General features: G+C 40.3%; 1 pseudogene; it reads left to right on the top strand.

Moving 5' to 3' along the window:
• The first annotated feature begins 6,947 nt into the window (after positions 1 to 6,947).
• On the top strand, positions 6,948 to 7,060 carry LOC133735006 (small nucleolar RNA R71; annotated as a pseudogene).
• The last annotated feature ends 19,713 nt before the right edge of the window (positions 7,061 to 26,773 follow it).

Raw genomic sequence — 26,773 nt, 5'->3', positions numbered from 1 at the left:
CTAATGGTTACCACACTTAAATCCTAGATGCCACAAGATTAATAAGTTGTCAATTTATCAATCTATTCATCACAATTGCCCACAACATAATTTCAAAGGGTGACAAAGCCTAGAAACATGCTTCTAAGGACCAATAAATTCGGATTTAAAGCATACACAATGGAAATTGCATTTATTTCATTTAAAGCATCAATATTTACACAAGATGAGTTAGGGCTTCACAACCCTAACTCCCAAAATTGAACTACTCACTCATAATTAAAACAAGATTTAACATCAAAACCATGTACAATTAAAATAGATGAGAAGAGAGAGGATAAGCTTTGCCTAATTTCAACAATGCTAGAAAGCAAAGAAAACTAAGCTAGCTTGAATCCTCCTAACTACCCAAGATGAAATTAAGGTCTTGATGATCTTCCTTGATAAAATTTGAGAATAGCCCAATAATTTAATATGGAAGAGTGAGTGAAAATGGAAGAGAGAAAATGGGAAGGAATGATGGGGTGGTGGTTGCGGCTGTTGTTGGAGAGGAGAGAGAGATGAGGTTCGAATGGGGTATTTTTGTGAGATAGAATAGAGGAATAGGGTTTCAAATATATATGGCTGCAGATATTTTTGTGTGAAATGGGATAGGGCTGCCATGTGGCAGCCTGTGAGTGGACAAGGAGAGGAAAAACAAATAAAAGAAAAAGGAAAGAAGAAGAGCACGTGGGAAAGAAGAAGAAAAGGGGCTGATTATGATATTGCTGACGTCATGATGACGTCAGCAATGTTCTGATTTGATTTTTTTTCTTTTTCTTTTTTTCTTTCTTTCTCCTTTTCTTTACCTTTCTTCTTTCTTTCTTTTCCCCCATTTTTTTCTTTCTTCTCTTCTTCCTCAATGCACTTCCACACATTATTAGAGATGGTTGGATTCCGCTCCCTCGATGGTGTTGACCACGGTTGACCCGCATTGACTTTTTCGTCCTTTTGTCGGAAACTCTAATTTTCTCTAATTTCGCACAATTTTCTCTGGTTTCCGCAATTCCGCTTATTTTCTACAAAGTAAATAAAAAATGGATTAATTACATAATAATTGACATGAGGATTAGCTTAATTCTAATGTTTTAGATATAATTACACGCATATAAATGCGTATAATCACACCCCCACACTTGAACTTTGCTTGTCCCCAAGCAAACTAAATGTAAATTAATATGAAAATCTAAACTCACAAACATAAAGATAGTCTAGTATTAGCCTTTCCAACCATAATCCTCGGAGAACTAATTATGTACATGACCATGAAGTCGACAAAGCATGACATAGAAACTATAAACTTGTAAGGCAATTAAGAAGCACATGTGAAAAATGCTCAAGTATATGCATGTGTTGACCATGTGTCAAATCAATCCACCACAATCAAATAGGCACATAGAAGACCCGATATAACCCGCTAAACTCACATAGGTTCACTAAATATTACCGCTCAAGTGTTTAGGGGCTATATGTGTTTCACTCAAAAGCAATTTCACAACACGCGCCGCCATATGCTTGCTCTTCGATCTCATCTCCGCTAGGTAGCCCACAACTTTCAATATCAAGAGGTCTTTTATTTGGTTGTAATAGGGCTAAGGGTAAGTGGCTAATAGAAATGAAGGATAAGGAAAGACAAAGTCCATGGGAATCGGTGAAGCAACTCTCTCTTGTAGAGATATATGACTTTGCTTTCAAATGCTAACTCACTCACTCTAATCCCAATGTACAACCCATACTATACTATGTAATACTCTCTTTTTTTCTTTACACAACTTTCTTCTTCTTCTTTTTTTTTTTTTTTTTTTTTTTTGTACTTTTCTTTTCCTTGAACTTCCTTTCTATTTTTTTTTTTTTTTTTTGGAACTTTCTTTTCTAAACACACACTCACCCCCACACTTATTCTTTTGTAACCTCACACTTTTGACTTTTTTTTCTTTTCTTTTGAAGCACTCAACATAAAGTCGTTCTCTCGAATCGCTTCACCAACTACCATGGAATGGTAGGATAAAAGTGTATAGGCTAAGTAGGAATTTGTGGTGCGAATGAACAAAAAGGCTAACAATATATACATAGGCTCAAAGTGGCAATCTAGTGGTAAATATCTTTGGGCACATGCTTCTTTGGCCATGGTGTTATTAACCTAAAATGCCTCAATCCTTTCTATCTCATCGCAAGCTAAAAGTAGCCTCGAGAGGTCTCAAGCAAGTTCTAGATACGCAATGTCATGAAATTGTACACACATGAAAGAATAAGTGAATGAACAATGCATACACTATAGACATTAGGCTCAAAAGCTCACGAATAAGGCATGCAAGTTAATCGAATAATCTATATGCTTCTCTAACTATGATGAACGAACCTAACCATAGGCTATGTGCACACATATAGTCAAGCATAGATCACATATACACTCAATTACAAAACAAATTCATTGTCCTATATCATGCTCAATCTATCCACAATCACAACACGTTAAGTCCATGACTCGTCATTGGGGTTGGAAAAGGCATTAACCACTAAAAAAATAATTACATAAAGCTAATCTAATTTATTATTATTATTTTTTTTTTTCATAGGCGCTCGAGCCCTCACCCCCACACTTAAAATCAACATTGTCCTCAATGTTGCAAAGTGAGCTCGAAAGCTAATCCATGTTGGATTTAGGCATGAGAGTGAAGTCCGGGCGAAGGCAAAAAAAATTAACTATGAAAATGAAAATCTAAATGCGGAGAAAAGTTACGGAAAACCCCCTTTGTAGACACCTCCATTGCTCACGACCCTTGGAGAAGACCAATATGAGACACCAACCTCAAGGCACAAGGCCTTGACTTCCTTAACGTATGCTCCAAGCTAGCTCTAGGTGCTCATGAAAAGATCGATTCCATTTAGAACATAAATGTCCTTGAGCAATGAGGCACACAACAACCACTTCAAAGAATAAGGAAAAAAAAGTCCTCCATTAAGCACATGGCCTTGAGCACATCCAACACACCTCACAACTGCCCATAGATTATTCTTCAAAGATGAAATGAAGTGCAAAGAAGTCCAATCAACCCGAGTGAACAAAACTAGTGAGTGCAGAAAACTTCCAGCAATGACCTTTCTGTCTTCAAATGCCCATATCTCATACTCAGAAAGAGATAAGTAAGTGGGACCAGTTGGAATAGAAAATAGACTCAGAGAGCTTCCTATCCATATAAAGTGAGCTATCTATCTCTAACTGAGAAGAAATCCAAAGCTGGTCAAATGTGCTGGTTTGTAATGAAGTCTGCTGCTGACCCTCAGTCACCAAAACTGTAATATCTGAAGCTCCAGAGGTGCAAAGAGGGTGAGACCAACGGGATATGAAACTAGACTCATAAGGATAGCTGATGGTAAAATTTCACTGGAAAATCAATTCTGAGTCAAAAATCATTGGCCTCCAAACTCACTGTTGTGTTCTGCAGTTTCTGCTGTGCCCTGTTTCTGACCTCTGTCACTTGGAACATTAAATATGAAGTTAGGAAGGTTTAAATCAAAAACTGTTTCTCCACCATACAGAGGACATGTGAAGACACATCTCTGAAAAATTTGAGCTCCAAATTGCTTGGGATGTAGAAGGTGTAGCTTCCCAAAGTCACTCTACAGTAGCTGTCTCTGTTCTGACCTTCACGTATTGACCACTAAATAACTTGAGTTCCAGTGACTCAGAGAGGCTGAAATTTGGTCAGTTCATAGCATACATACAGAGGAATGTCTCCAGAAAAATTCAGCTCAAAATAGCATGTATATCTGAAACCGTAGTCACCTAAAGTAAACTGAAATTTCTGGACAGAAACTGCTCACTATCACATTCAATCTTTCTTCACACTTCCAACTCCGAACACCTCCTTCCTCCCAAAAAGATGGCTAAATAGCCTTATTGATGCAAAATGAATAAGTGAATTTCAAAACCACCTAGGGTTGCCTCCCTAGAAGCGCTTGTTTTTAAAGACCCCAAGCCGGTCTATGAAACTTGGTCTCTTCAAGGTGGCTCCTTCTTTCCACCACCACCTACACAAGCTTTTGTAGAACTAGAACCTCCACAAGATGATGCAAGAAACTTGATATTCACTGGACTATTCCACTCAAGATACCCTTTCTTCTTCTTCTTTTTCAACCCACAAATCTCCCCTATTGTCTTGATTTGATTCTTTTGCTCCTCACTCAATGGGGGATCCGCATTCACATTTAGCTCATCAAGAGTAGAAATTGCAAACACTTGGCAGGGAGAGGAAGAATTAGAGACCAATGGCTCTTGGTTGTAGTGTGGGACGTGGTTCAATGGGCCAAAAATTCTATCTCTCTTTGCTTCATTGCCCTTGACCAAGTTAATAGAAAGCACACTTTTTACCACCTCCGGAGGGTAAATGGGTTCAAGCCTCTTGAGTAATACTTTTTCTCCCAATACCTTCATTTTGATAGTGCCCTTTTGAACATTAATTTTTATCCCCGCGGTCGCCATAAAAGGTCTACCAAGAATGATAGGTATGTCCTTGTCACAATGAGGCTCATCATCCATATCTAATACCACCAAATCCGCCGGTAAGTAGAACTTGTCAACTTTGATTAACACATCTTCAATAACGCCCATAGCTCTAATGATGCTCCGGTCCGCAAGTTGCAAATATATAGGAGTAGCTTTAATAGGCCCAAGGTCAAGTTTTCAAAAAGTCTCAAAAGAAATAATGTTAACACTTGAACCAAGGTCTATCAAAGCTCTATCAAAGACTTTCTCACCAATAGTGCAAGAGATATTAAAACTCCCCGGATCCTTGAGTTTTGGGGGAATCCGTCTTTGCAAGATAGCACTAACCTCCTCACAAATTTCGAACCGCTCATCATTCTTTATCTTCCTCTTATGGGTGCACAAGTCCTTTAGAAATTTTGCATAAACCGGCATTTGTCGAATGAGCTCAATCAAAGGTATATTGACATTGACCTTCTTCAAAATATCATGCAATTCGGACATCAAGCCAACTTTCTTCTTCTTCTTCCCACCCTTCTTCACATTTTCTTTTCTTGGCACATTAGGGTAAGGAAGTTGAGGCTCCGGTGTACTCAAATCAAGAGGTGGATCAAAGGTGAGACTCCCGGTGGTGCCCCTAAGGGTAGTCACGGTCCCACTAGGGTTCTTAGCCCTCAAGGCCTCGCCTAGTGATGAGTAGACCAGACCACTCCTATCCCTAGAGCTACCATGCACATGTAGGTCTTCCTCCTTATTTCTCCCCTCTTTTCCGGTAGAAGTAGATGGCTCAAACTCATGAAGAGTGGATCTAACCTCATCAAGAACCTTCCTAGAGGTGTCATCGGCCTTAGATGGGTCCCTAGCCTTCATGGCCTCACCATCTAATCTTGAGGCCGAGATATCCTCATCCCTAGAAGTGTTCTTTCTCAATAGAGCTCTTTCCTTGCCACTATCAATCAAACCATATTTTCTCGCATCATTCTCAAAGGACAAGAAACCATAACCTTTACCAAGAATAGCTCCTCCGGAAGGTACATTTTCTTCCCCTCCGGCTACCTTATCCACCCCCTTATTTCTTCCTTTGGTATTCAAAGTCACATCACCCACTCCATATTTATCGGAAGGTACATTTTCTTCCCTTCCGGTCCCATCCTCCTTATAATAAAAAGAATCATGATGTGTATGCAAATGATCATCAACAACACGGCGAAGAGGTACATTTTCTTCCCTCTTGGCCCCAAATGAATGCAAATCATCATCATGCACAAATAAAGGATTTGAATGGAAACTAGAAGACGAGGGCATGTAAACATGATTATCATATACCTTTCCTGAACGTAAAGTGGTAACGGCATTGCATTCATGGACTTTGCCTCTTGGATTTGGCTCCGGTTGTGAAGGTAGGGCTCCTTGTGGACGTGATCCAAGCTCTTTTGCCATTTGGCCCAATTGAATCTCTAACTTCCCCACACATTGTGCAAGTGAACTTTGACCTTGAGTGAGAATACTAAGAGTTTGATCGGTCTTCGCTTGGCTTTGTTTAAGAGAAGTATGACTTTGAGCTAGGGTGGCCAATATATCATCCATATGAGACTTCTTTGGTTCCGGTTGTGGTGCTTGCCTATTTTGAAATCCGGGAGGAGTATTTTGTGTAGGATTGACACCTCCAAATGAATGGGAACTTTGACCAAACCCTTGAGTATCATGTGGGGCTCCTCCATAAACATTTGGAGCACCAAAAGATGGCCCTTGGCCTTGAGAATTGTAAGTAGATGCTTGCTGCCCAAAATGACTTTGTCCACCAAATTGTGTGTTTCCATGACCGTGGGGTCCAAAAGATGAAGAATTTGGGCCTTGATTCCCTCCATATGAATGAGAACCACCTTGGTGTGCATTAGAGGACCCTCCACCATCCTTCCATGAGAAATTTGGGTGGTTGCGCCAACCCGGATTATATGTAGTAGAATAAGGATCATTTCTTGGTGGCCTTTGATAAGAATTAATAGCTCTAACTTGCTCCTCAACAAATTCACTACCCTTTTGTGCTTGAAGAATCATCTCAAATTTCTTGTCAATCTTTGCTTCAAGCCTTTCAAGTTTAGAACTCATAACTCCATCATCTCTAGAAACATGAGAAACATCATACACACCTCTACCACGAGGCTCCATATCAACTCGGCCTCTAGACTCCATAGGATCATCACGGCCTCTAGTACCATATGCATGTGAATCTCGACCTCTAGATGTGGTGTGGTCATCTCTACCTCCTCTTCTCCTTTGATGATTATCCCATTGACCGGATTGGGTGGCCACTTCCTCACAAATATCCCAAGCGGCATTAGGACCTTTCTTAAGAAAATTTCCACCCGATGCATTGTCCAATCTCCTTCTATCATCAATAATCAACCCATTGTAGAAAGATTCACAAAGAAGCCACTTGGTGAGTCCATGATGAGGGCAACCTAACTCAATATCCTTGAAGCGCTCCCATGCATCATAAAAAGTCTCATTATCCTCTTGAAAGAACTTGGTCAAGCTATCCCGCATATAAGTAGTCCGATGATGTGGATAATAAGCATTCAAGAAGACTCTTTGCATATCGGCCCAAGAGAGAATAGATCTTGGCTTGAGCTTATGAAACCATGTGCGTGCTTGATCTTTCAAAGAAAATGGGAATAATCGAAGCTTCAAACCCTCCAAGGTTAATCCTCCCAAGTGCATAGTGGAACATATGGCATCAAACTCAATTATATGATCATAGGGCCTCTCACTAGCCATGCCATGGAAAGTAGGGAGAATAGACAACATGTTAGGCTTGATCTCAAAGTTGGCATTTGTCGGAGGAAGCACAATGCAAGATGGAGCATTTACAATGCTAGGACATGAATAATGGCTCAATGGAATCTCCTCCTCATCTTGTGGTCCTTGACGCTCGTCACCCATATCTACTACTCGAATAGGAGACCTAGAAGGTGCTTGTGAGTGATGTCTTGGTCTCCTAACTCTCCTTGTTGGTCTTCCTCTAGGTAGTCTTTGCAAAACACAACCACTTTTCAAATTGATAGGTAGTAGAGTGTCGCTCATATACCTACGAAGGATCAATAAGAAATTGAGTATCTTAATTACCAAAATATAAGGAAGATAAACACCAATTCAACCCACGAAAAATTGACAAATAATTAGAGGGGTAGAAAATGAAAGACAACAAGTAATACTAAATTAGACTAAACTAACCAAATAAATGAAAAATCAAAACGAAAAATAAGCAACTAAACAAAGAAACAAGATATAAGTAAAAATAAAAAAAAATAAAAGTATGCTAAAAGTGACCCAAAATGCCAATTACCAAGGGATTAAGATCCGAAGACCCTAATCCCCGGCAACGGCGCCATTGACTTGACTCATAAACTCTCGCAAGCGTACGAATCGTTGTCAAGTAAGGGAAGTATTAAAACCTTGATTATCGTACCTCAGGGATTAGGCGTTGGACCTAACCGAGGTAATTGGCGCTAGAATAACTTAAAAGCATACAATGAAAAAGTAAAAATAAAAATAAAATAAAGTAAAATAAAATATTCACAAGGCACCAAGTCTCGGCAATGCTCGGCTTAACTCACACTAAGCCTAATCAAAGCCACTAACTTGTAGCCCAAATGAGTTATGCACAATGGAAGGTAGAATTTTGTTTTGGAGTTTTGAATTGGGAATTAACTAAATTAAAAGCAAACTAAAATAAAAGCAAACAACTAATTATCAAGCAAGAAATTAAATTTGGATTTTCAAATTAATGGGTACATGGGAGTGTCGGGTGATTCACACTAACTCTCTTGCAAATATCGATGTCAATTTCACAAATGCATGCATTTCCTATATGTGTTAAGTCCCGTATCTAGTACCGGTCAAGGCTACTAAACCAATTATCCTTTCGGTGTATCGATTATGCCGGTTAAGGCCACAATCAACTCTCTAACTTAGGCATTACGCCGGTTAAGGCCGCAATATCTAAAATTAGAGGCCTAGAGTGCAAGATAATAGAGACCCAAGCAAGCTTAGCTACAATTAAGCTATCTAATGGTTACCACACTTAAATCCTAGATGCCACAAGATTAATAAGTTGTCAATTTATCAATCTATTCATCACAATTGCCCACAACATAATTTCAAAGGGTGACAAAGCCTAGAAACATGCTTCTAAGGACCAATAAATTCGGATTTAAAGCATACACAATGGAAATTGCATTTATTTCATTTAAAGCATCAATATTTACACAAGATGAGTTAGGGCTTCACAACCCTAACTCCCAAAATTGAACTACTCACTCATAATTAAAACAAGATTTAACATCAAAACCATGTACAATTAAAATAGATGAGAAGAGAGAGGATAAGCTTTGCCTAATTTCAACAATGCTAGAAAGCAAAGAAAACTAAGCTAGCTTGAATCCTCCTAACTACCCAAGATGAAATTAAGGTCTTGATGATCTTCCTTGATAAAATTTGAGAATAGCCCAATAATTTAATATGGAAGAGTGAGTGAAAATGGAAGAGAGAAAATGGGAAGGAATGATGGGGTGGTGGTTGCGGCTGTTGTTGGAGAGGAGAGAGAGATGAGGTTCGAATGGGGTATTTTTGTGAGATAGAATAGAGGAATAGGGTTTCAAATATATATGGCTGCAGATATTTTTGTGTGAAATGGGATAGGGCTGCCATGTGGCAGCCTGTGAGTGGACAAGGAGAGGAAAAACAAATAAAAGAAAAAGGAAAGAAGAAGAGCACGTGGGAAAGAAGAAGAAAAAGCCCCTTTTATGATATTGCTGACGTCATGATGACGTCAGCAATGTTCTGATTTGATTTTTTTTCTTTTTCTTTTTTTCTTTCTTTCTCCTTTTCTTTACCTTTCTTCTTTCTTTCTTTTCCCCCATTTTTTTCTTTCTTCTCTTCTTCCTCAATGCACTTCCACACATTATCAGAGATGGTTGGATTCCGCTCCCTCGATGGTGTTGACCACGGTTGACCCGCATTGACTTTTTCGTCCTTTTGTCGGAAACTCTAATTTTCTCCAATTTCGCACAATTTTCTTTGGTTTCCGCAATTCCGCTTATTTTCTACAAAGTAAATAAAAAATGGATTAATTACATAATAATTGACATGAGGATTAGCTTAATTCTAATGTTTTAGATATAATTACACGCATATAAATGCGTATAATCAATTAGTAACAGTAATTGTTGTGCTAAATATAAGCTTGTAATTGTTCAATATCAACTTACAGTAATCACACCTGTTTTGCTTCTTTTTCATTTGTGCGTTGTTGTTCTTCTTTGGGAGAGGTTTTGGTTGGAATCTCTCTCTCTTCTTGTATTTTCTTCTTCTTTATCAAAAAAAAAAAAAAAAAATGGCGGGCACATACCTACAACAAATAATTTTGGAATGATCAAGCTGTTGAGCATATCCATGCTCTCCTTGATCGATCTCTTCGACAGAGAATCGGGATCTAGCTTTTGTGAGAAATTTTATTGAGAAAGATGTCATATAAATTGGTTGCAATATTAGTGTGACGGTGTGACCTCACCACAGAAGGAAGTAGCAACTAATTTCCACATTGGGGAACTTATCAATTTGGTGATACTAATAAAGCGATGGGCGGGTAACTCAACTAACTACAATAAGGTAAGATAGATAAGGAAAACTGCAACAAGTAAATGTGGTACTAAACTCATTTTAGAATAGGGTAAGAAGGATTGAAATATGTGCGATATTTCCAATATATCCCTCGATATCTCTCTTTTTAGAGGGACCGATATATCATAGGGGGAAAATATCTTATCTTCCACCGTTTCTGCTAAATTTCTCCGATATCGTCAAATATCTTTGATATATTAGATATTTGAGATATATCCCTGATAAAATGAAGAAATATGTATAAAATCTTATGGAAAAAAAATAAAAAATAGAAATAAATTATTCACAGAGAAACATACATTATGGAATATGGAGGTTATATTGATCAGGGTGTAAAAATTTTAAAACGGTTTCTAGTTAGGATATGGTCGTATGACCTAATAAAGAGGCAAATTAACTTGTTTGGGAAAAGTACTTAGAAATGAAACCTCTGAAGGCAGACTTGGGTGAAGTAAAATCATCTCAAGGCGAATCTGGGTGAGGAGAAATTCTCTAAATGCAAATCTGTGTGAAGAGATCGAGATCTCTTTAAGGCGAATCTGAGTGAGGAGAAATACCATCAAAGTGATTCTGGGTGAGAAGTGATTCTCTAAATGAAAATCTGTGTAAGGAGAGATCTCCTCAAGGCGAATATGGGTGAGGAGAAATCTCCTCAAAGTGAACCTGGGTCAGGAGTATTCCCTTTGAGGCAAATCTAAGTGAGGAGTGGAATCCAAGTGAGGAGAAATTCCTTGAAGATGAATCTGAGTGAGGAGAATTAATGATGAAGCAATTGGCACTATATGGGTCATATGTCTTGGTCTGATTATTGTACTTTCGTAGACCAGCGAACAACTTTTTAACCACCTAGAGTCTCTTTTTGGATGTGGATGAAGTTGACATTCATATGTATTTATATGTACTTCCAATAAATTGATTCTTTCAAAAAAGATATATTTTCCCTAATATCCCCGATATCTCATTTTTTCAAAGTTCCAATAGATATGTAGATATAGATATTTTAAGGGTTAAATACTGCTTACTCCCTATACTTATAGGGTTTCATCGTTTCAGTCTCTGACCTTCAAATTTCACCTAAAAAGTCCCTGAACTCCCAATTTCCTCCCAATTGGTCCCTACCGTCAAGTATCCGTCAAAAACTTCGTTATCTTGCCCTAAAAAGTCTATTATACCCTCAATTACTTAAAAAAAAAAAAATCTCTTCCTCTCTTTTTTTATTTTTTTTTCTTTTTACCTCTTCTTCTTCCGGCTCTCTCGCCTCCTTCTGTTCATCTCCTCATCAAGATGGTTCCAATCCACTGACCTTCAAGAGGTGAAATGAAAAAAAGAGATAAAAAAGAGAAAAAAAATAAATTTAAAAAAAAAATAAGTGAGGGCATAATAGACATTTCAGCAACTTTAACAGAAAATTTTGACGGCAGGGACCAATTGGGAGGAAATTGAGAGTTCAAGGACTTCTTAGGTGAAATTCGAAGGTCAGAGACTGAAACGATGAAACCCTATAAGTATAGGGAGTAAACAGTATTTAATTCATATTTTAATCCTATATCTGTTGAAGGATGTCGACATCATGTGTGCCTCTTCAAACTAGGGTTTAGAGTTGTAATAGGAAAAGGTTCTAGGTATTCAATTGTATTCGGATTCTTACCTTTTGTGTACCTTGTAACTCCCTATATAAAGGGCTCCTATTATCATTAATAAACACACAATTACAATTCTCTACAACACGTTATCAGCACGAGCTTTAACCCTAGCCTAAGAAAAAAAAGAAAAAACCCTAAAACTGTCGCAGCCTTCAACCCTAGCCAAAAACCCTAGTTGCAAGACCTGCAGCCTCCTGCCGCAAGCCCCTGCTGCCCCGCAGCTCACCTGCCAGCCCACCGCAGCCTCCCTAGCGGCACACTGCAGCCTTCCTACCGCACAGCTGCCCGCTGCAACCTGCACACCAGCCCGCGCAAGTCCATGCATCACCCTGCGCTGCTCTCTGCCGCAAACCCTTCCTGCAGCCCTAGCCGCAAAACCTACATGCAGCCCAAGCATCGTAGCCCCCTGCAAATTGCCGCCGCAAGCACCGCAGCCGGCCAACCTACAGCAGCCCGCTCTGCAGCCTGCACATCCGCACGCACCCCTGCAGCCCACGCTGCCACTGCTCCCCGCGCTGCAGCCTACAGCCCGTGCAAGCCCTAGCCTCCCTTCCTGCGCGCTGCTACCTGCATCCCTGCTGCTGCCTGCGTCCCTGCTTGCTGCTGCTGCCTGCGTCCCTGCTTGCTGCTGCTGCCCCAAAACACCCCTACTCCAACACGCGCGTGTTCTCAAGCCCTAAATCATCACGTAAGTTTTGTAATTAAAGTTGCTGCTTTCTTGTATTTAAATTCCTTTATTTGCTGCAGAATTATGAAATATATGAATATGGTTTTGAGTATTTAATAAGCGGAATTGTGGGGATTCACGCTTAACGAACTAAGAGCGTTCGTAATCAATGAACTAAGAGTGTTCATAATATTCGGACTAAGAGCGTCCGCAAGCATCAAATTGTGACCATATTAAACATCATTGTTTGGTCTAATCCAATTATTCTTGGAAATTGATTTCTTGGTAGCATAGCTCGGAAATCTTATTATTATTAGTTTTCGTGGAAGTTTAGCTCCGAAACTAATTCGTTCTTGTTTCACCCTTTTTCAGGATGTCAAACTCGAATATACTCGATTTTGTTCCATTGGATTATGCAGGGAAAAGATACCTATTGTGGGCTCAGGACGTTGAGCTCCATCTTATTTCCCGTGATCTATTGCACACAATCCAAGAGCTTTGTTCTGAAGGAACTGCTCCAGACCCTCAAACTGAGATTGACAATTCCAGGGTACTTGCCCTAATGATGCGTCATAAGGATAGAGACCTCCAGTTTGAGTTCATGAATGAGGATAGCGTCATAAAGCTTTGGCAAACGCTTCGTGAACGTTATGGCAATGTTTGTGACTCCATCCTTCCGAATTTAGAAGCAGAATGGAATGATCTTCGCTTCTCTGACTTTGATACAGTCATACAATTTTATTCGGAAGCTCTCCGCATCACAGGAATGATGCGCTTCTGTGGCAAGACGATCACAGAAGAACATTTGATTGAGAAAACCCTTAATACCTTCCCTGTCTATGCTATGAGGTCCTGTGATTTATTTCGGACTCATATAAATGCAAGACGGATCACAAGCTTTCAAAAGCTTATTAATTGAAGCTATGAAAATTGCTGAAAGGCAAGTCAACGAGCTTGTGAGAAGAAAAATTGATAGGCTTCTAGATAGCTATCCAGAGCATCGTCCCATGGCTAGAGAAAGTCGCCATAGATGTCATGATCCATATGATCAAAATGCTCATGAAGGTAGTCGCCAAAGGCGACAATCACGCCACCGTAGGAGCCGTGATTTTGAGGGACTAAGGGTTGGAAACCATAGAGCCAACGTTGGCCATGGTCATAATCTTCCAACGCCTCAGGTCCTAGGGACCATGCACATTGCGCCAATGCGCCTCAATCAAGGGAGAATCCTCTTCATGGTATCTATTTCTGATATGGAACGTCTGATCAATGGGCCTGAGTTTGCAATGTACCTAAGAAGGTAGCTGCCTCACAGTGATCAAGACATCGAGTTCAAGAAGACTTTAAATCTGGCGATGAAGACAAAATGCCGCAGATTTTTATTTCGAGTAGTCTTTATTTGCAAGAATTATGTAATGGCAGTTAGGCCTTAAATCAATAAATGAAATTTTGTTTTAAACTCTTTCTCACTTGGCTCACCTAATTAAGTATGATGTCTAGGAAAGTAATTGAGATTAGTGGTACTTAAGAGAGCCTCGCTCCACCGACATCTCTTTCTACTTTCCTGGTCATATTTGATTGGAGTCACCGAACGGATTGAGTGACTACAATCTGTTTAAGTTTGACTCTTATTTTTGGATTAGACTTTGGTTAAGAAACTTTGATGTAATCATTGACTATTAATAAAGTGTCGATTCTTTTACTTAATGTCTTGGACATACCTTAATTCGAACTTTATTTGAAAGACATAAGAGCAAATGGTTTTCATGTGGAAACACATTGTGAGAATGGACAAGAGTTCCTTTGCACCATCTCTAATGACTACGGACATTTACAAGTATTAGAGAAACTTATGTCTCGCTCTAGTGGGTTGTATGCAACCACTATTCGAGTCATTGAATCCAACCATGTCATGAGAGATGATTTATGGGATTCTGACACATATAGGCTTTGGCATGACGGTTTGGGACACCCAGGTCGTGACATGATGATCCGTGTATTAAAGACTTCACACGGACATCCATTTTTCAGAACGAAAAGAAGTAAGAACCAAGAATTGGTTCGAGGAGCTGCACATACGCCTCATGGCGCCATGATTGTGCAAGACTGGCCACACATGGCCAGCACCGTCTACCCCCTGCGGCCAATACATGGCATTGACGCCATGTATGGAGACTTGGCTCCTCTCTCTACTTCTCAAAGTAAATTGTGACATTCTGGCTCAACCAAAACCTTCATTGGTTGATTATAAAGCCAATCTTTCATTCTGTAAAGCCTGTTTTTTAAGGATCACGACCATCCTATGCAAAGGACACTAAAGGATCGACTCAACCAACTTGCGAACTGCTTAGATGTTTTATGTTGTTGGTTGATATGTGGACACGCTGGTCACGTGTCGCACTATCGTCCACTCGTAATGCTGCCTAAGATGAACTCCTAGCCCAAATCATATGGCTACGGGCTCACTACCCAGATCATCCCGTTCAGTCAATTCGACTTGAAAATGCTAGAGAGTTTACATCGAAAATTTTTTATGACTATTGCATATCATTGGGTATTGATATCAAGTATCATATTCCCATGAACACACCCAATTGGTCTCGCGGAAAAGCCACCATTAAACGACTACGATGGTAGCCCGAACATTGGTAATGCGCACCAATATTTCCGCTTGGGTTATGCAATATCACATGCAGCTAGGCTAATTCGTCTACGACTCATAGCAGCCACTCAACTTTTATTTGCGTTACAGCTAGTGACTGGATTTGAGTCTAATATCTCGTACTTATGCATATTTGAGTGTGCGGTTCATGTGCCAATTGCGCCGCCACAGCGCATCAACATGAGTCATTGCAACGAATGCATATATATATTTGTGTTGGACATGAGTCTCCAACTATAAGTCCACTATGTAGAACCTTTGACAGGCGATCTCTTTTTTTCGCTGGATTTGCGGATTATCACTTTGATGAGACAGTCTTCCCGTCGTTAGGGGGAGATTAGAACGTCAACGTTCAACAGAAACGACAGGAATTATCGTGGTCGGTCCCCACTATGTCTCATCTTAATCCCTTAAAAGTGACGAGATCACATATACCTGCTGCAAACATGTCTGCAAGGATTGATGTCCCCACAAGAGGACATGGTGCCACCCAGAGGAGATGGGTACGGCACCACTACCATGGATGGTGGTATGGTGACGCCGCAAAGGTGGCATAATGGCGTCATAGGCCATGGGTTCCGCTAGAGAGCGTAGGAGACCCATCCATAAGTTCTGTCACGCCCCGAATTTTGAATAATTAAATTCAAATCCGAAACGCGATAACTTAACAAGAAAACACATATAGAATTTTTCATTTAAACTAAGCAACAAACAAACTAAACTCACAATGTCAATACCGACTCGTTCTTTAGAGTCACATATTACATTACAATAGTTTACAAATTAAACTGAATATCAATTCAACGTGAAACCACTCTCACCAACTCACTACACAGCGGAAGACTACAAGTATAAGCGCCCTTCTACACCACGTGACAGAAAGTCCACCTCAGCTTCGATAACGATCACCCGATATTCTAACCTACACAATAACCCCTACACCATAGAATAGTGCACCGGGAATGTAAACAACAAACATGGTAAGCTTTTCAGCCCGTATGAGTAAACTCAATTAAAGTGACTCACGTCACTCATGCTTATAATTTCTCAGCTCGTGAGATAATTAAAGCAACAACATTTAATTCCACAAAATACATGCTTTCACCATCTTAGCTTAACAAAAACAGTATGCAATTATCACAACAAAACGTCAAGTTCAAATTAATCAATAACATGCTCAACAATTTCAACCAAACTAAAAACCCACATGCTCTGTCTCTCAATTCATTCTACGTCCCCACAATCTATTAGATCACTATTCCTTTGCCTCAACGGCACAACCAGGAAATCATACTCATTTCCCTCAACATAACGCGTTTGTCAAAACGATGACCTCACAACTCATTTCCCAATCACTACAGATCACAACCCACAACTGTACCCACAATAAGAATTAAGCAAAATCAGTAATCCCTGCATAGAAACTTAGTTCAGGAGATCACATGAAAACAAGCAAAAGAAATCATATAAATCCCTGCATAGAGTTTAGTTCAGGAATTTACATTAAAACAAACAATTCAAAAGACAGTAATCCCTGCATATAACTTAGTTCAAGAGATTACATTAAAACAAACAATTCAAAAGACAGTAATCCCTGCATATAACTTAGTTCAGGAGATTACATAAAAACAAATAATTCAAAAGGTAGTAATCTCAGCATATAACTTAGTTCTGGAGATTACATTTAAAGAAAACAATAGAATTCATAGAAATCCCAATCTCACGTAAACACAAACAAAAAACCCCAAAAACCTTCTCTGAACTACGAGACTCGAGCTCAACTGAATCGTAACCTGTCACCTCTGCCGAGGTTCAACCTTACGACCAAACTTCAGACCCTTCGGCCCTCAGAATAGAAATCCAGGTTACCACTGTAACCTTCAAACTTCAGACCCATCGGTCCTCAAAATAGAAATCCAGGTTACCACTGTAACCTTCAAACTTCGGACCACTTGGCCCTCAGAATAGAAATCCAGGTTACTACTGTAACCTTCAAACTTCAGACCCTTCGGTCCTCAGAATAAACCCAGGTTTACCACTGAAACCTTCTGACTCACAATTGTCACATCACAACTCCAAATAACTCTTTCAACAATATAATCATCAAACATATACATATCCCAACACCACACCATCCATATATATATTCCACGTAAATATATATATACGTAGTCATTCACGCATGAATGACCACTAATACCAACTATAGTTTTACAAATTAACCACTCGAAAATCATTTTATATCAAAACATTGTTTTAACCTCCCCATGAACCGTTGTCGATCAAGTTCATATATTTTAAAACAAATAATTTATTTTGATAAATAATTTCTCATGCTAACAATAAAATATACTAAAATAAAACATAACTAATTTATCAACCGAAACACCGTGAGATTTACTCACCTCTAAATCCCGCTGCGTCTTCTCTTACAGCCGAGATAAAGTATAGAACACACTCCATCAATCACCTAAGTAAAATGCATCACAACTTAGTATACGGATCGAAAACGATTAAAGTTCAACCCCCGTTGAACTAAAATCCCCAAAAGTAATGCCAATCGAGGCGAAACTTCATCCGAGACCACCCGAGGCCTCCGAAATACTTATACAATCAATATAACAAAACTACAAGTCAATTGGACGGCCGAATCCTCACGGATCGAAAACTGATCGAACCAAAAACCCTAAAACTTGGAAAATTCATAACATGCTCATACGATTTCCAAAAATTACAAACTATATATTGAAATGCTCGTATCGACGAGTAGATCGCACTGAGGAGCAGAAACTACCCCAGAGGTGGCCGGAAGCCGCCGGAAACCACCACCACAGTGGTGGCACCGCCACCAAACCAAAGTCAAAATTTGACAAAACTTCCAACATCAAAGTTCTTCATCTCAACTCCAATTGAAACATTCATAACTAGCACAAAGTCAGAATCAAAGCCATTTGGCCGGAATTTACCTCGCAAGTTTTGAAAACCGATGAACCCTAGAATCACAATCTTCAAAATTCGACCTCCACACTTTGAATAGTTGCAAGCCGCTTGGAGGGAAGCATCAACGTCCTATGGGCTGCAAAAGCCCTCAATAATCACCGGCTATGGTGGCCGGAAACGTGATCTCCGATCTGGGTTCGAAGCATCGCCGCCGCCAAACTTCCCGGCCTTATAGCGCCGTGTACAGGTCTACCCACACCGTGAAACTTTACGGAGACGCAGTTGGGAGTGAGGCCAAGAGATAGGAACAAACAACTCGTTGATTGGTGGCCGGAGGAGGGAGAAATCAGCCAGCGAAGGTGGCTGCTCGGGAAAACTCGGGAGAGAGGAGAGAGAAGATATTTCCCTTTTTGGAAATTCTGATTTTCTGATAAAATTTTCGGATTTTTCCTATATATCCCAAAATGGAAACTTTTTTCGAAGGCCATAACTTCTTCATACGAACTCCGATTTCGGCGTTCCACATGTCCACGAACTCGTATCGACGCGCTCTACAATATCTATGAAGGAAGTTTTCACAGAATCCTAATGTATAAAAAGTCAAAACTTCATAACCCCCCAAAACGTGCACTTTGAATAATTATTCGTCCGAAAATAATTCCACTCCACCCTCGAACCACGAAATCATACAAACGAACACTTTATTAATCCCAGGAAACATTTAGGAATTAATAACAAATTTCCGAGGTCTTACAGTTCGATGGATTCTCACCCTAGGAAGAGAACGAGTTTGGCACAACTTGATCCATTGATCATTGATACTCAAAATCCGTCTCATGAGAATATTCTGGATTGTGGTTATGTCCAAGAGACATTGTTGGGGGACGCCTCAATGTTAGAACCAATTCCTGAGAATATAGATATCTCTACGAATTACACTAGTGTACATGAAGACGAGGAATTATTGAGACCAATGACATCGAACCTTACTCCGTTGAAGAATGCCAATGTAGAGAAAATTGGCCTAAATGGAAAGATGCGATCCAGGTTGAATTGGATTCACTAACGAAGAGGAAGGATTTCGGGCCTGAGATGCCAACATCTCCTAACATAAACCCTGTTGACATTAATAGGTCTTCGTTAGATAGCGTGATGAGAAAAAGATATGGTAATCTCGCCTTATGGCGCAAGGCTTCTCACAAAACGCCCTGGAATCGACTACGAGAAGACATATTCTCTCGTAATGGATGTCATTGCACTCCACTACCTTGTCAGTTTGGTAGTTTCCGAATAACTGAACATGCAGCTTAGGAATGTGGTCACTACGTATCTCTATGAGGATCTAGATACGGAATATAATGAAGGTTCTTGCGAACTTCATTTACCCAAGTCAAGTGGCTCTAGACCACAGAGCGCGTTTGCAATGAGGGTGAAACGCTCACTAAAGTGACTACTTGATTGGGAAGGGATATGATGAACTATGCCCCTGCGTTTTTATGACAAGTTATGGATTTGCAATTGTCACGGTTTATGTTGATAAACATAATTGGAACCCTTGAGAGTTAAGGGAAACCGCTGAACACCTGAAATCCGAGTTTGAGATGAAGGACCTTGGGAGAACACAGTTTTGTCTAGATTTAGAACTTGTATACCGTGTCAATAAATGCTTTGCATTTTGATAAAGTCAAAGATGCACTCCCATGGTCGTCCGTAGTCTTGACCCTAAGAGGGATACGTTTCGTCCCAGGGATGATGACGAAGACGTGTTAATTGGCAGAAGTGTCTTACCTAAGTGCAATATGCGCATTATTGTACTTAACACAATACAAGACCGAACACCTCATTTGTTATGAACTTGTTGGCTAGATGTAGCCCTGTGCCAACGCAACGCCATTGGACTGGTATAAAGACAATCTTTCGTTACTTAAAATGTACGATAGATATGGGCTTGTTCTATCCCTACAGAGAGAAAAGAAATAACGGAAGTGTGGGATCGGACCCCACAAGGCAAAATGCCACCTTCCGTGATGTTGACACCGGTGACACCGTCCATGGTGGCCGACGTCCTCCTCCTCCCCTCCATCATAATGACAACGATGTCTTGATGGGTTTTGCTGATGCAGGGTATCTCTCTGACCCTCACAAAGGTCGCTCCCAAACGGGTTATGTCTTTACCATGGGAAGCACTGCGATATCTTGGAGGTCTACAAAGCAGACCCTTGTTGCTACTTCCTCAAATCATGCAGAGATTATTGCTTTACATGAAGCCGTGCGAGAATGCATATGGCTAAGGTCTGTAGTTAGACACATCCGAGGAACTTGTGGTTTGAAGTCTACCACAGATGAACCTACATGCATTTATGAAGATAATGCAGCTTGTATTGAGCAAATGAAGTTAGGTTTCATCAAGGGCGAAAACACAAAGCATATATCGCCTAAGTTCTTTTATAAATATTGAAGTGAACCAAATCCGATCTGAGAATAATGTAGCGGACTTATTTACTAAGTCGTTACCTAAATCCACCTTCGAGAAACATGTGAAGAGCATCGGATTAAGGAAGTTATCCGAACTCCCATGATTGTAGCAATCAGGGGGAGATATTGACATCAGGGGGAGGCATGATGTCTACATGTTCGATCTCGAAGAGTGAAGGACGTGTTGTGCTCTTTTTGTCCTTCGACCAGGGTTATTTTTGTCCCACAGGGTTTTTGTTACCTGGTAAGGTTTTTAGTGAGGCAACGATCAAAATGTTATCACCAAGTTTGAGCGGCACAAAGGGGAGTGTTGAAGGATGTCGACATCATGTGTGCCTCTTCAAACTAGGGTTTAGAGTTGTAATAGGAAAAGGTTCTAGGTATTCAATTGTATTCGGATTCTTACAATTACAATTTCTACAACAATATCTAATATATCGGGGATATTTGATGATATTGGAGAAATTTCGCAAAAATGGTGGAAGATAAGATATTTTCCCCTTATGATATATCAGACCCTCAAAAAATGAGATATTGGGGGATATATTGGAAATATCACAGATATTTCAATCCTTGGGTAAGATAGATAAGGGAAACTGCAACAATGAAGTGGTACATGGAGTGCTAAACTCATTTTAGCACTATTCATATAGCACCCATTCTTATCTCTAACAATGAAGTGCTATATAGCGGTGCTATTTTCACTGCACACTGTTGTTTGGAAATAATGAGTATAATATTATCAAATATTTTATTAATAATATGCTAAATTATTAAATAAAGAGAGAAAATAGAATTTTTATGCAAATATATCCTCATCTGAGTCATCTCTCACGAATTTGCCACATCCTCTAACATCGAGGCTCAACTCCCATTAAGCATTGTTGGAGAGCCCAAGCACTATTTGGGTCTCACTATAACATAGTCAATTTTATTAATAATACACTAATTAGCACCGAGGCTCAACTCCCCATCAAAAGCACTGTTGGAGAGCCCAAGTTCCCTAGATATCTCCTGGATCCGAATTGGTATAGGGGCGTGCAATCTGCTTTGGCTGGGCTAGTGACGGTGGTGCGTTGGCGAGGTGGCCACTATGTTGTTTCAACAGTGGTGGCGGCTTCAAAGTTTGTCAAAGCTTTTGGTGGTGTGGCGACGGTGTCGTGAAGTTGGTGTTCGATTTTCGTGAGTGCACTAATCACGTCCCTTGTGGTTGGGCTATGGGTTTTGGGCCAGCTCAATTGGCCTAATTGGACCGGGTCTCTCATTTTTTTTTGAAATAGAAGTTGAATTCATTAGATCAACAGCCAATAGGCTAGAGTCTACCATAACTTACATAAGCAAAACTCAGCAAGAAAATCCGAACTAAAACTATCTAAGCTAGAGCAGATCATTAAAATCTCTAGGACGCTCACATTTAAGCAAGCCTATACAAGAATGAAAAAAACTTCGCCTCCTACGGAAAAGAAATCATTCAACTAGTCCCCACTTGCCAATCACGCAATTGTGGTACAAGCAAGATACTAGAAACGTCATAGAAGACTCATAGAAGTTAATCCAACCTCACACAGGCTCAATACCCTAATTCATTAGGGCCCAGATTGCCTTAATCTGAGCCCAAGCCTGTAGGCCCAAACCCAAATCAAGTCTTGCTGAGTAATAAGACTCCCCTGCCCCATCAGCCCAAATTTGAGCCCAGGCCCAGAGACCCAGGCCCAAACCCAAGCAAACAGTGAAGAAGAGTCACGCTGCTCCTTTGCCTCCACCGCCGTCAAGGCCTCCGGCGGCATCCCTTTCGACCACAGCTCCGGCGACCGGCTTTTCCACTGGACCGGGTCTCTTATTGTTTTCAAGCTGTTTTTTATTGTTAAGTTCTTTTATTTTCAATAAGTCTCAACCAATTTATGGTGGGAGTTAGTGGGCTCGTTTACGTCTATGCTCGTTGTATGCCTTGTTTGCCCTAATAAGGTGGCGAACTATTTGTTTTGTCATATGGTCATCTCGGTTAGTTTATTTATCTAGTTGCAGGTATAAGAAAAAGAATTTCTTAAATAAAAAATATATCTCTTTTAATTACTAGACTTTTGTTATCTGTAGGCTCCTTGTGAATGGAGACTTCAATTGAATCACTACGATACACGCCAAGTACTACTTGGTTTCTTGGTCTAGAGGAATAAATACGTACTTTATAAATGACAGGTCATGAGTTTAACTCACGAATCAGTTTTTAATTTTCTCAATTGTTTATTGACGTTTTTACTTGAACAAAAAAGAAACTTTTCCTCCCCAACCTTTTCCCCGTTAAGAAGCCTAGTTCATTTCTACAATAGTACAGAAGAATAAAAAAGGGAACTATAAATTTTTTGTAAATTCATACACTACACATGTCATATATAGAATTATCGATTTCAAACCACCTTATAATAGTGAGATGGTTTGGCGGTACTATGGAGAGATTGGTACTGAATTTCCTCCGATGATACCTGCAAAGTACAAAAAGGGACAAGGTATGGTATTAGTTTAGTGAATTTAACGCTTGCACCACTTTAGTTTAACCCCTAAAAATGAGAATGGGATCGCTTCAACCAATTCTAGTTATCTGATGCACTTTTCTGGAAAAGAAAATGAAATTGCACTTATATATATCACCTGAATTGTTGTGGGTGAGATAGGAACCAATAATTGAGGGAAAAACAATTACCTCCAATAGGGGAGCCTCCATGGTTATTCTTAGTTAGGGCCGCCATATCGTTGCGATTACACTTAGTAATGCCTTCCCGACGAGGGCGACAAGAACAGTAATCCGGTTTGAGGAAGGAGGAGACGAGAGACCAAGTGATTTGGGTTGAGCTTGGTTGGATGCGTATGCATGAAGAAAACTATTAGTAGATATAAAGGAAGAGAAGAAGATCAGGAAGAGACAGAAGCTGCCATGAGCCATCACCATGTCTCCTTTAAGTTTAGACTAATTTCTCAACTAGTATTGCAGGCCATTTATAAACTCACACACATTGGAGGATAAGTTTAAGGATTTGAACCAATCAAGTCAATAGAAAAAGTGTTAATATATCTCTAGCTCCAGTTCAAATTAAGACCACATAATTGACGTGCATGCGTACCACTGCACGACCAGCAAGCCCATAACCCAATCTGACCGGCATTATATCTTTCGCATTAGTTAAGAGAGATTATGACCTTCGAACCCAGGGCCGGTTCTGACATTGTAGAGGTCTGAGGCGAATAAATAAAATGTGGCCTCATGAATAGTGTTCGATCAACCAAATTTGTTTTATTCAATAATAAAATTTAATTTTCATATAGTATTTTGTTACATCTATATTTATTTTCTTAAATTATATTAGCAACAAAGAAAAGGAATTAAAGGTGATTATACCAAAAGAAACCAAAAAAATAAAAAATAAAAGAGTAGTAAGGTAAACCAGAAAAAAGAATAAAAATAAAAAAAGCAAACTGAATTGAACAAGCTCAAAAATCGAACTTGGGTGGGGGTGGCTCATAAATGTAAGCCACTAGACTACCTACCAACTGAACTACAACGGCCCATCATGCAACTAGTGCGAAGCAAAATATATAACCTTTGTTGAAATCTATATTTATATATATAAAAAAAAAACTAACAGAGGCCCGCCGGAGGCCGGTGGCCTGAGGCAGCCGCCTCAGTCGGCAGCCCTCAGGGCCGGCCTTGTTCGAACCAATTAAAAGTCGACGTCTGGTTGTTATCATTCACACGTCGACGTCTGGTTGTTATCAGAATTCAGAAGATGGTTGGTGCTTGAGGTCGCCGATCATCTCAGTATGATCTTGGTCAGATGCAGGGCGTGCGGCCGGCGGTGGAAGGAGGTGGCTAGCTCGAGCTACTAGGGTAGTGGCATGCGGCTACTGGTGCTGGGCCTTATTGGGACTTCTTTTTTACTGGTCTTTCTAGTGGCTGGGTCTAGCCGTCTAGGAATTATTCTTAGCCTCAGTTTGTTTACTTTAGTTATTTTTCTTAGTCGTCCTTGCCTACATTTTTTTTTAATCGAAAAAGGTCAGCCATTTATTGAAATTGAAAGATTACAGCGATACGATGCCAAAAGACATCAATAAGAAAATAAAACAGTACGAAAGGAAAATTACATATGAAATATAAAAACTTAATAACACAAGTACAGCAAACGTCGAAACGCAGCGCTGATTTTACACTACGGATTGCAGCCGTGTAGTGAATTGAGTAGTCGGTGGTTTGACTACCCATGCAACCCCAACGCACAAATTGACAAAAACCAACTTGGCGCCGGAATGAGGGCACTCTCCCACCTAAAGATCGAAGCCGGCCAAGGTTGTCAGAACATGGCCATGTTGGCAGACGATCTTTCACGAACAGATACCATAAACTTGGGTCTCTAATCCAAAACCAGTAACATGCAGGAGCCCCAAACCATTCCAATATGTGATAAGCAGCCCACCAAAGAAAGTGGGTCATAGTCTAAAACCCACCTAGATCCCAGATCCGGATCCTTTTGAAAAGTCCACCCGGATCCCATATCCGACTTCTTTTGCACAACCGGCTCTTGAGTCGGAGTTTTGGGCTCCAAACTGAGAGGAACCAATCCAGCAAAGTGCGACCCATGACCCAGTTGGCCTCACTGAGCCCAGGTCCAACGTTTTCGAAGTCTGCCTTGCTGCTATGGTCACCTCCGACAAACTTGCCGCCACTGTCATAACACCAGCAGTCCGGCTCCACTCCACAGTCATCTCCATTCGATCCCAGGCCTCCAAAGCGAACGATGTCGCTCCAGCAGACGTCTTCCTCCAAGCCAGTCACCTAGACAACGTCAACTACCAGAAACTGCAGAAGGAAACCACCATGTCCACCAAAAAGAGAAACTACCGCATCTGCGGAAAATTGTCGCCCCAAACCCGATATCAACTCCAGAACTCGGATCCTGCCACAGTCTAGAAGATCCTTAACGGATTTTAAAGGAGCACCAACACCAAAGCAAAAAGAAAGCAGAAGAAAAAGAATTAGGGAAGCACCATGTAGAAGATCTCCGCCGCCGCTTCCCGCAATCCGACCAGAGAAGCGAAAGAAACAAAACCCCGTCCTCCTAGTCGCAAGTTCACCGTTATCGGCCATTTGTCGAAGACGGCCAACCGTCTCGCAAACCCTAGCAGAGCTAGGTCATATTTTATAAAAAATCCACTATTTTACATAACCATGTCCTTGCCTACATGGTGGATTTCTACCATCTAGTTTACTTTATTTATTATTTTTTTTTTGGCAAGGATTTTTATTCAACAAGAACTACATAATGAGCAAAAGATCCAAAACGGGCCCAAAGAAATAAACCCAAAAAATAAAAACAAACAAGCCCAAACAGCCCTACAAGCTTCAACAAACAAAAACAAACGTCGCCGCCACCAAGAAAATCCAATTGTGACACAGAAACGTCACCAGATCGGCCGGCGAAAACTTGGAGTCCAACTAAAACAATCCTGTGCAAGAACAGCAGCACAGAACCCATCGAAAGATCTCCATAACCCAAATCTCTAAACAATACAAAACATCCTCCGATACAAACACAGGAACCAAAACAGAAGAAAAAAAAGAAACAATCCGCAGAGGGATCAAAGAGACAGACCGCCGAAGACCGTGCAGACCCTTGATACACTACCGATTCATCGGATTTACGTGCGGTAACGGAAAAAACCGTGTTTAAAGAGACAAGACAAATGACGCCGACGTCGGAGGATGTGCATCTTAACCATGAAGAATCAGAGATTTGAGAAATTGAGGAATAGGAAAGAAAAAGAAAAGAGAGAATTGATGGAAAAGACATGAGAAGGAAGAGGGATGGTGGGGAAGATGAAGAAAATTAAAGAACAGAGGGATGGTAGTGATGGGTATTTTGAAATTGAAAGATTAGGAAGGGTTGGAAGAAGGGATCTGGGAAGGAAAGGAAAGCAAAGCAAAGGCATAAGGAAAATCATACCTGCCACTGCCGGGGCAGAGAGCTACCACAAGAAGGGTAGGGAAGAAGCCTCACGAAGAGGGAAAATTGATGATCAGTATCTCCCCCGACTTTCAAGCCAAAGATTCAGATCGGAATGATCTAGATCTGGCAAGAAAGGGGGGAGGAGGAGGAAAGCTTAAGCGGCTGGGTTTGTTAGTTTACTTGATTCTTAGATAGTTCAATTATACA

Source organism: Rosa rugosa, chromosome 2, assembly GCF_958449725.1.
Source record: "Rosa rugosa chromosome 2, drRosRugo1.1, whole genome shotgun sequence".
Taxonomy (NCBI): Eukaryota; Viridiplantae; Streptophyta; class Magnoliopsida; order Rosales; family Rosaceae; genus Rosa; species Rosa rugosa.
This window is presented reverse-complemented; position numbering and strand designations above follow the sequence as displayed.